This window comes from Durio zibethinus, chromosome 15 (assembly GCF_047325235.1).
Source record: "Durio zibethinus cultivar Kanyao isolate XHJ-2024 chromosome 15, ASM4732523v1, whole genome shotgun sequence".
NCBI lineage: Eukaryota > Viridiplantae > Streptophyta > Magnoliopsida > Malvales > Malvaceae > Durio > Durio zibethinus.
The window spans coordinates 1,147,015-1,155,887 of NC_143176.1; the positions used below are offsets into that span (position 1 = coordinate 1,147,015).

The 8,873-nt window shown below is 47.8% G+C and overlaps 1 pseudogene; it reads left to right on the plus strand.

Moving 5' to 3' along the window:
* The first annotated feature begins 6,354 nt into the window (after positions 1 to 6,354).
* Positions 6,355 to 7,763, plus strand: LOC149514485 (25S ribosomal RNA; annotated as a pseudogene).
* Positions 7,764 to 8,873: the final 1,110 nt, after the last annotated feature.

An 8,873-nucleotide genomic window follows, 5' to 3' on the forward strand; every position in this document is an offset into this window, starting at 1 on the left:
TCCGGTCTGATCTTAGATTGGAAATGAATTTCGTATGCTTAGACTGGGTATGAACTCCGTATGCCTAAGTCAACCCATGAAATGAGCGTATGGGCGCTCAACCGATCGGAGAGGTCGGACGGAAAGGTAGAACGTGCAAGTTAGGGATCAACCCGGTCCCTCCTACGTGCTATCGATCTTGCTGCTGGTCTGACTGCCACAACCCTCGGTCCGATCCAATCTTAGACTAGGAATGAACTCCTATGCTTAGATATCGAATGAACTCCGTATACCTAAGCCAACCCACGAAACGAGCATCGGGTGCTCAGCTGATGGAAGAGATAGAATGCGTAAGCCAGGGATAGGCCCGGTCCCCCCTGCGTGCTGTCGATCTTGCTGTCGCATCACTCGATCTGGTTCGATCTTAGACTGGGAATGAACTCCGTATGCCTAAGTCAACCCACAGAACGAGCGTTTGGGTGCTGAGTCGGCCGGAGAGGCATAATGCACAAGACGGGGATCAGCCCGATCCTTCTCTGCGTGCTATCGGCCCCGCTACCACAACCCTCGGTCTGGCTGGGGCTTAGACATGGAATGAACTCCCTATGTCTAAGCCAACCCACGAAACGGGCGTGCGGGTGGTCTGCAGGCCGGAGAGGTAGAATGCGCAAGCAGGGGATCAGCTCAATCCCCCCTGCGTGCTATCGCAACCCTCAATCTGATCCGATCTTAGACTGAGAATGAACTCCATATGCTTAGACTAGGGATGAACTCCGTATGCCTAAGTCAACCCATGAAACAAGCGTTCGGACGCTCAGCCGACCAGAGAGGTGGGATGCGCAAGCCGGGGATCGAACGGGTGGTAGATGAGTTCAAGCACATCTTCATATTTTTGCTGTACCAATGCCATTTTTATGGCTTGTAAATTCATACAATGGTCCCCTAAACCTTCATGTGAAGTTTCGTGGCAAGACGATCCATTTTTTATTTTTCACGATTTTTGAAACTTTTTACGGTTCGAGATTTTTTAAAATTCTTTTAGAAAGAGTTTGGGCCCCAAATTTGGTAGAGGTGATCCTTGTATTTTTGTTGGCATGCACAAAATAATTCAACTAAAAAAACGAAGTGGATAAGATTTTGTGACCGTTTGAGAAAAGTGTCCCCATTTCAGACACTTTAATGGCTACTCACAGCAAACCTATAAAATCTCAAATGCTCTTTAAAGGGGTGTGAGTTCTAGAGGTTTGATGAGGGATAGGGGGCCAATATAAGGGCCAAGTACTAGCACCCATCGCACATCATATGCGCACACCCCCCGACCCCCCCAATCGTCGGAACGCTCAATGCCGCCGGTTAGGCTCTCCGACGATACTCCAATGATGGTGCCTCGGGTGAAAAAAATGCGGCACCAACAAATGCCCGAGCCTAGCATGTGCTTTGTGGCTGAAAGTCTTAGACTTGGAATGAACTCCGTATGCTTAGACATGAAATGAACTTCGTATGCTTAGACATCGAATGAACTCGTATGCCTAAGCCAACCCACGAAACGAGCGTGCAGGGGCTTAACCGACCGGAGAGGCAAAATGCGCAAGCTGGGGATCGAACCGGTCCCCCTCTGTGTGCTACCGATCCACTGCCACAACCCTCGGTCCAGCTAAGGCTTAGACATGGAATGAACTCTCTATGCCTAAGCCAACCCACGAAACAGGCGTGCGTGTGCTCAGTTGATCGAAGAGGCAGAATAAGGAAGCCAGGGATCGGCTCGATCCCCCCTGCGTGGTGCCGATCCTGCTACCATAACCCTCGATCCAGTCTGATCTTAAACTGGGAATGAACTCCATATGCTTAGACTGGGGATGAACCCCGTATGCCTAAGTCAACTCACGAAACGAGCGTGCCGACGTTCAACCGATTAGAGAGACCAGTTGAAGAGGCAGAATCCATAAACCGAGGATCAGCCAAGTCCCCCCCTGCATGCTACCGATCCTGCTACTGGTCCTGGTGCCCCAACCCTCGGTCCGGTTCGATCTTAGACTGGGAATGAACTCCATATGCTTAGACATGGAATGAACTCCGTATGCCTAAGTCAACCCATGAAACGAGCATGCGGGCGCTCATCCGACCGGAGAGGCAAAATGTGCAAGTTGGGGACCAACTCGGTCCCCTCCTGCGTGCTGTCGATCCTACTGCTTAGACTGGGAATGAACTCTATATGCCTAAGCCAACCCATAAAACGAGCGTTTGGGCACTGAGACGGCCGGAGAGGCATAATGTGCAAGCCGGGGATCGACCCGGTCCCCCTGTGCATGCTGCCGGTCCCGCTGTCACAACCCTCGATCCTGCTGGGGCTTAGACATGGAATGAACTCCCTATGCCTAAGCCAACCCATGAAACGGGCGAGCAGGCACTCAATCGGTCGGAGAGGCAGAATGGGCAAGCCGGGGATTAGCCCAGTCTCCCATGCGTGCTATCGATCCTGGTGCCATAACCCTCAGTCTGATCCGATCTTAGATTGGGAATGAACTCTGTATGCTTAGACTGGGGATGAACTCCGTATGCCTAAGTCAACCCATGAAACGAGCGTGCGGACGCTCAGCCGACTAGAGAGGCAGGATGCGCAAGCTGGGGATCGAATGGGTGGTAGGTGGGTTCAAGCACATCTTCATATTTCTTTCATGCCAACACCATTTTTATGGCTTGTAAATTCATACAATGGTCCCCTAAGCCTTCATGTCAAGTTTCATGGCAAGGAGACCCGTTTTCTATTTTTCACGATTTTTGAAACTTTTTACGGTTCGAAATTTTTTAAAATTTTTTTAAAAAGAGTTTTGTCCCAAATATAGTAGAGGTGATCCTTGTATTTTTGTTAGCATGCACAAAACAATTCAACTAAAAACTCGAAGTGGAGAAGATTTTGTGACCGTTTGAAAAAAGTGTCCCCATTTCAGACACTTTAATGGCTATTGGTAGCAAACCTATAAAATCTCAAATGCTCTTTAAGGGGGTGTGAGTTCTTGAGGTTTGATGAGGGATAGGGGGCCAATATAAGGGCCAAGTACCAGTACCCATCGCACATCATGTGTGCACACCCCCCGGCCCCCCCAATCGTCGAAACCCCCAATGCCATCGGTTAGGCTCTCTGGCGATGCTCCGACGATGGTGCCTCGGGCGGAAAAAATGTGGCACCAGCACATGCCCGAGCCCAGCATGTGCACCGTGGCTCAATCTCTTAGACTGGGAATGAACTCTGTATGCTTAGACATGGAATGAACTCTGTATGCCTAAGCCAACCCACGAAACGAACGTGCGGGCGCTCAGTCGACCGAAAAGGCAGAATGCATTCTGTCGATCCTGCTACCGTAACCCTCGGTCCGGTCCGATCTTAGACTTGGAATGAACTCCGTATGCCTAAGTCAACCCATGAAACGAGCGTTCGGGCACTGAGTTGGCCAGAGAGGCATAATGCGCAAGCCGGGGATCAGCCCGATCCCCCTCTGCGTGCTGCCAGTCCCATTGCCACAACCCTCGGTCCGATTGGGGCTTAGACATGGAATGAACTCCTTGTGCTTAAGCCAACCCATAAATCAGGCGTGCGGGTGCTCAGCTGGCCAGAGAGGCAGAATGCGCAAGCTGGGGATCGACCCGATCCCCCCTGCGTACTGCTGATCCTACTGCCATAACCCTCGGTCCGGTTCGATCTTAGACTAGGAATGAACTCTGTATGCTTAGACTGGGTATGAACTCCGTATGCCTAAGTCAACCCACGAAACGAGCCTGTGGGTGTTCAGTCGATCGAAGAGGCAGAATGCGTAAGCCAGGGACCGGCTCGATCCCCCTTTGCGTGTTGTCGATCCTACTGCTACTCCTGCTACGACAACCCTCAGTCCAGTCCGATCTTAGACTATGAATTAACTCCGTATGCCTAAGTCAACTCACGAAATGAGCGTTCGGGTGCTGAGCCAGCTGGAGAGGCATAATGCGCAAGCTGGGGATCAACCCGATCCCCCTCTGCATACTGCCAGTCCCGCTGCCACAATCCTCGGTCTGACTGGGGCTTAGACATGGAATGAACTCCCTATGCCTAAGCCAACCCACAAAATGGGTATGCGGGCGCTCAGTCGGCCGGAGAGGCAGAATGCGCAAGCCGGGGATAGGCTCAGTCCTCCCTTTGTGCTGTCAATCTTGCTGTCGCAACCCTCAGTCCGATCTGATCTTAGACTGGGAATGAACTCCGTATGCTTAGACTGGAGATGAACTCCATATGCCTAAGTCAACCCACGAAACAAGCGTGCGGACGCTCAACCGACCAGAGAGGCAGGATGCGCAAGCCAGGGATCGAACGGGTGGTAGGTGGGTTCAAGTACATCTTCATATTTCTGCCATGCCAATGCCATTTTTATGGCTTGTAAATTCATACAATGGTCCCCTAAGCCTTCATGTGAAGTTTCGTGGCAAGATAACCCATTTTCTATTTTTCACGATTTTCCAAACTTTTTGTGGTTCGAGATTTTTTAAAATATTTTTAGAAAGAGTTTTGTCCCCAAATTTGGTAGAGGTGATCCTTGTAATTTTGTTGGCATGCACAAAAACATTCAGCTAAAAACTCGAAGTGGAGAAGATTTTGTGACCGTTTGAAAAAAGTGTCCCCATTTCAGACACTGTAATGGCTACTGGCAGCAAACTTATAAAATCTCAAATGCTCTTGAAGGGGGTGTGAGTTCTCGAGGTTTGATGAGGGATAGGGGGCCAATATAAGGGCCAAGTACCAGCACCCATTGCACATCATGTGCGCACACCCCCCGGCCCCCCCAATAGCCGGAACCCCTAATGCCGCAGATTAGCCTCTCCAACGATGCTCTGACGATGCTCCGGTGATGGTGCCCCGAGTGAAAAAAATGCGGCACCAGCACATGCCCAAGCCCAGTATGTGCACCATGGCTCAAACTCTTAGACTGGGAATGAACTCCGTATGCTTAGACATGGAATGAACTCTGTATGCCTAAGCCAACCCACGAAAGGAGTGTGCGGGCGCTCAGCTGGCCGGAGAGGTAGAATGCGCAAGTCGGGAATCGGTCCAATCCACCTCTATGTGCTACCGGTCCCGCTGCCACAACCATCAGTCCGACTGGGGCTTAGACATGGAATGAACTCCCTATGCCTAAGCCGACCCACGAAACAGGCGTGCGGGCGCTCAGTCGACCAGAGAGGCAGAATACGCAAGCTAGGGATCAGCCCGATCCCCCCTGCGTGCTATCGATCCTGCTGCCGTAACCCTCGATCCGATCCGATCTCAGATTAGGAATGAACTCCGTATGCTTAGATTGAGAATGAACTCCGTATGCCTAAGTCAATCCACGAAACGAGCGTACGAGCGCTCAACCGACCAGAGAGGCAGAATGCGTAAGCTGGGGATCGGCTCGATCCCCCTACGTGCGTTCGATCCTGCTGCTGGTCCTACTACCGTAACCCTTGGTCCGATCCGATCTTAGACTGGGAATGAACTTCGTATGCCTAAGTCAACCCATAAAACGTTCGTGTGGGTGCTCAACCAGCTGGAGAGGTAGAATGCACAAGCTAGGGATCGGCCTCGGTCCCCCTGCGTGCTGTCAATCCTGCTGACGCAACCCTCGGTCTGCTAAATTGGTGATACAAGATGAACTAGAAGCCAAGTTATGGTGCCTAATTGTGCTCTAACCTAAAACCCATAAGGGGTGTTGGTCGATTAAGATACCATGATGGTGGTCATAGAAGTCAAAATCCACTAAGGAATGTGAAACATGTCACCTACCGAATCAACTAACCCAAAAAATGGATGGTGCTTAAGCATGCGACCTATACCCAACTATTAGGGCAAAGGCCAAGCCTCGATGAGTAGGATGACATAACAGTCATCGCAAAACCTAGGTGTGAACCTAGGTGGAGTGACCATCGATGCTGATCTTGGTGGTAGTAGCCAATATTCAAATGAAAACTTTGAAAGCCAAAGAGGGGAAAGGTTCCATGTGAATGGCACTTGCACATGGGTTAGTCGATCCTAAGAGACAAGGGAAGCTCGTCTGATAGCATGTCTAGCATGAGTTTTAAAAGGGATTTAGGTTAAAATTCCTTAATCAGGATGCAGTAGCTAACGCCAACATTAGAGAGTTTGAAGAAGTCGATAGGGGCCTTAGGGAGAGTTATCTTTTTTGTTTAATAGCCTACCTACCCTGGAAATGGCTTAGTTGGAGGTAGGGTCCAACGACCAAAAGAGCACCACACATATTATGGTGTCAAGTGTTCCCTTGGTGGCTCTTGAAAATCTAGAGGACCAAGTGCCATCCATGCCTAATCAAACTTATAACTGCATTAGGTCTCTAAGGTGAATAGCTTCTAGTCGATGGAGCAATATAGGCAAAAGAAGTCACAAAATAGATCCATAACCTTGGGAAAAGGATTGGCTCTAAGGGTTAGGCACGAGGGTCCCAATCTTAAACCCATCAGCTACCGATACACTAGTCAATCTACTCTTATAGTGAGAGCAGGTTGCCATGCACTGGTTAAAGGAACTAGGAATTGCTCTCTCGAGGGCTTTTCCTAGGCAAGAGTAGTCAAATTAGAACTGGTATAGACAAAGGGAATCCAACTATTTAATTAAAACAAATCAATGCAATGGTTTCTGCATATGCTCACATAATGTGATTTCTATCCAGTGCTCTAAATGTCAAAGTGAAGAAATTCAAACAAGCATGGGTAAACGACAAGTGTAACTATGACCCCTTTAATGTAGCCAAATGCCCCATCATCTAATTAGTGTTTCACATTAATGGATTAATGAGATTCCCACTATCCCTATCTACTATCAATCAAAACCATAGCCAAGGGAATAGGCTTGGAAGAATTAGTGGGGAAAGAAAACCTTGTTGAGCTTGACTATAGTTTAACTTTGGGAAATGACTTAAGAGGTGTAAGATAAATGGGAGGCCTCGAGTGAAATTGAAATACCGCTACTTTTAATGTTATTTTACTTATTCCATGAATTAGAGGTGAGGCATGACCCCTTCTTTTGGACCCAAGGCTAGCCTTGGTCAATCAATATGGGTAGAAGACATTGTCAAGTGGGGATTTTGGCTAGGGTAGCACATCTGTTAAAAGATAACGTAGGTGTCCCAAGATGAGCTCATTAAGAACAAAAATCTCACATGGAACAAAAGGATAAAGGCTCATTTGATTCTAATTTCTAGTATAAAAATGAACCATGAAAGCGTGGATTATAGATCCTTTAGACCTTCAAAATTTGAAGCTAGAGGTGTCAAAAAAGCTACCATAAGGATAACTAGCTTGTGGTAGCCAAGCATTCATAACAATGTTACTTTTTGATCCTTTGATGCTAGCTCTTCTTATCATTGTGAAGCAGAATTCACCAAGTGTTGGATTGTTCACTCACCACTACGGAATGTGAGCTGGGTTTAGACTATCATGAGGTAAGTTAATTTTACCCTACTAATGGCAGCATCATGATAGTAATTCAACCTAGTATGAGAAGAACCGTTGATTTACACAATTAATCATTGTGCTTGGTTAAAGAGCTGGTGGCACAAAGCTACCATGCATTGGATTATTATTGAATGACTCTAAGTCAAAATCCAAGCTAGAAGTGACACATGTGCCCATCACTCGATTTTTGACCTATCATAGGGGCACATGCTATTCCTTTGTGCGAGCAGTTCCTTTAAACACCATCAACACATGTTGGGTTGCACAACATGCACCCCATGATCTAGTGGTAAATGGGTTCAGGCACATCTACTATGCCAATGCCATTTTTATGGCTTTTAAATTCATATAAGCACTCACTAGCACTTGCACCAGGGCTTGGTTTAATTTTGTTAAACCTAAACAATGTGCCTAAGACTTTAGAGTCTTGATCACTACCCATAACATCATTTTAGGCTAGTTCCCCATGACCTGGGGCTCCAGTAGGCCTTAAGGTTTGGTCCTTTTGGTAGTTGGACCCTATCTTACTAGAATGCTCCTTAACTTAGAGAGAACCCCTAGGCTTGGACCAACTAGTGAACTGTGACACATGCACATGCCTTGACCACTTTTGGGACATGTTGGCCCTTGGTCTTGGCACATGCTTTGACCACCATCGACACATGCTAGTCCTTTATATGAGTAGTTCCCTTGAACACCATGGCACATGCCAAGTCGCACACCACGTGTAGCTATCCTAGGCTCAGGCTGCTCACCTTGCATACCATGATTGGAAAGTAGGACGGTTATGGCACATCTTAATTTTTCTTCCATGCCAATGCCATTTTTATGGCTTATCAATTCATCTAAGTGCTCACTAGCACCCATACCTGGGCTTAGCTTAATTCCACTGACCTTGAACACTGCGCCTAAGCCTCTAAAGTCTTGATCACTACCTACACCATTGTTTTAGGCTAGTGCCTTAAGACCTGGGCCTCTAATAGTCCTTCTGGCAATCAAACCCTTTTCCTGCTAGAATAGGAACTACTCTTTCACCAGAGAGAACCTATGGGCTTGGACTAGCTTGTAAATTCTGACACAAGCACATACCTCAATCACCATCAAGACATGTTGGCCCTTGGTCTCTGTACATGCTTTAACCACCATCAACACATGCTAGCCCTTTGTGTGGGTAGTTTCCACAAACACCATCAACACATGCTAGGCCACACACCACATGCGAGTTACCTAGCCCTGGGCTAAGCACAATATACACCATGATCAGGCCATAGGTGGGTTTAGCCCCATCTTCATATTTTTGCAAAGTGAATGCCATTTTTATGTTTTGTAAATTCACATAAGCACTAACTAGGGCCTACACCTAGGCCTGGCTCAATTTTGTTGAACCTAAACATCATACTTAAGCCTCTTGAGTTTTGATC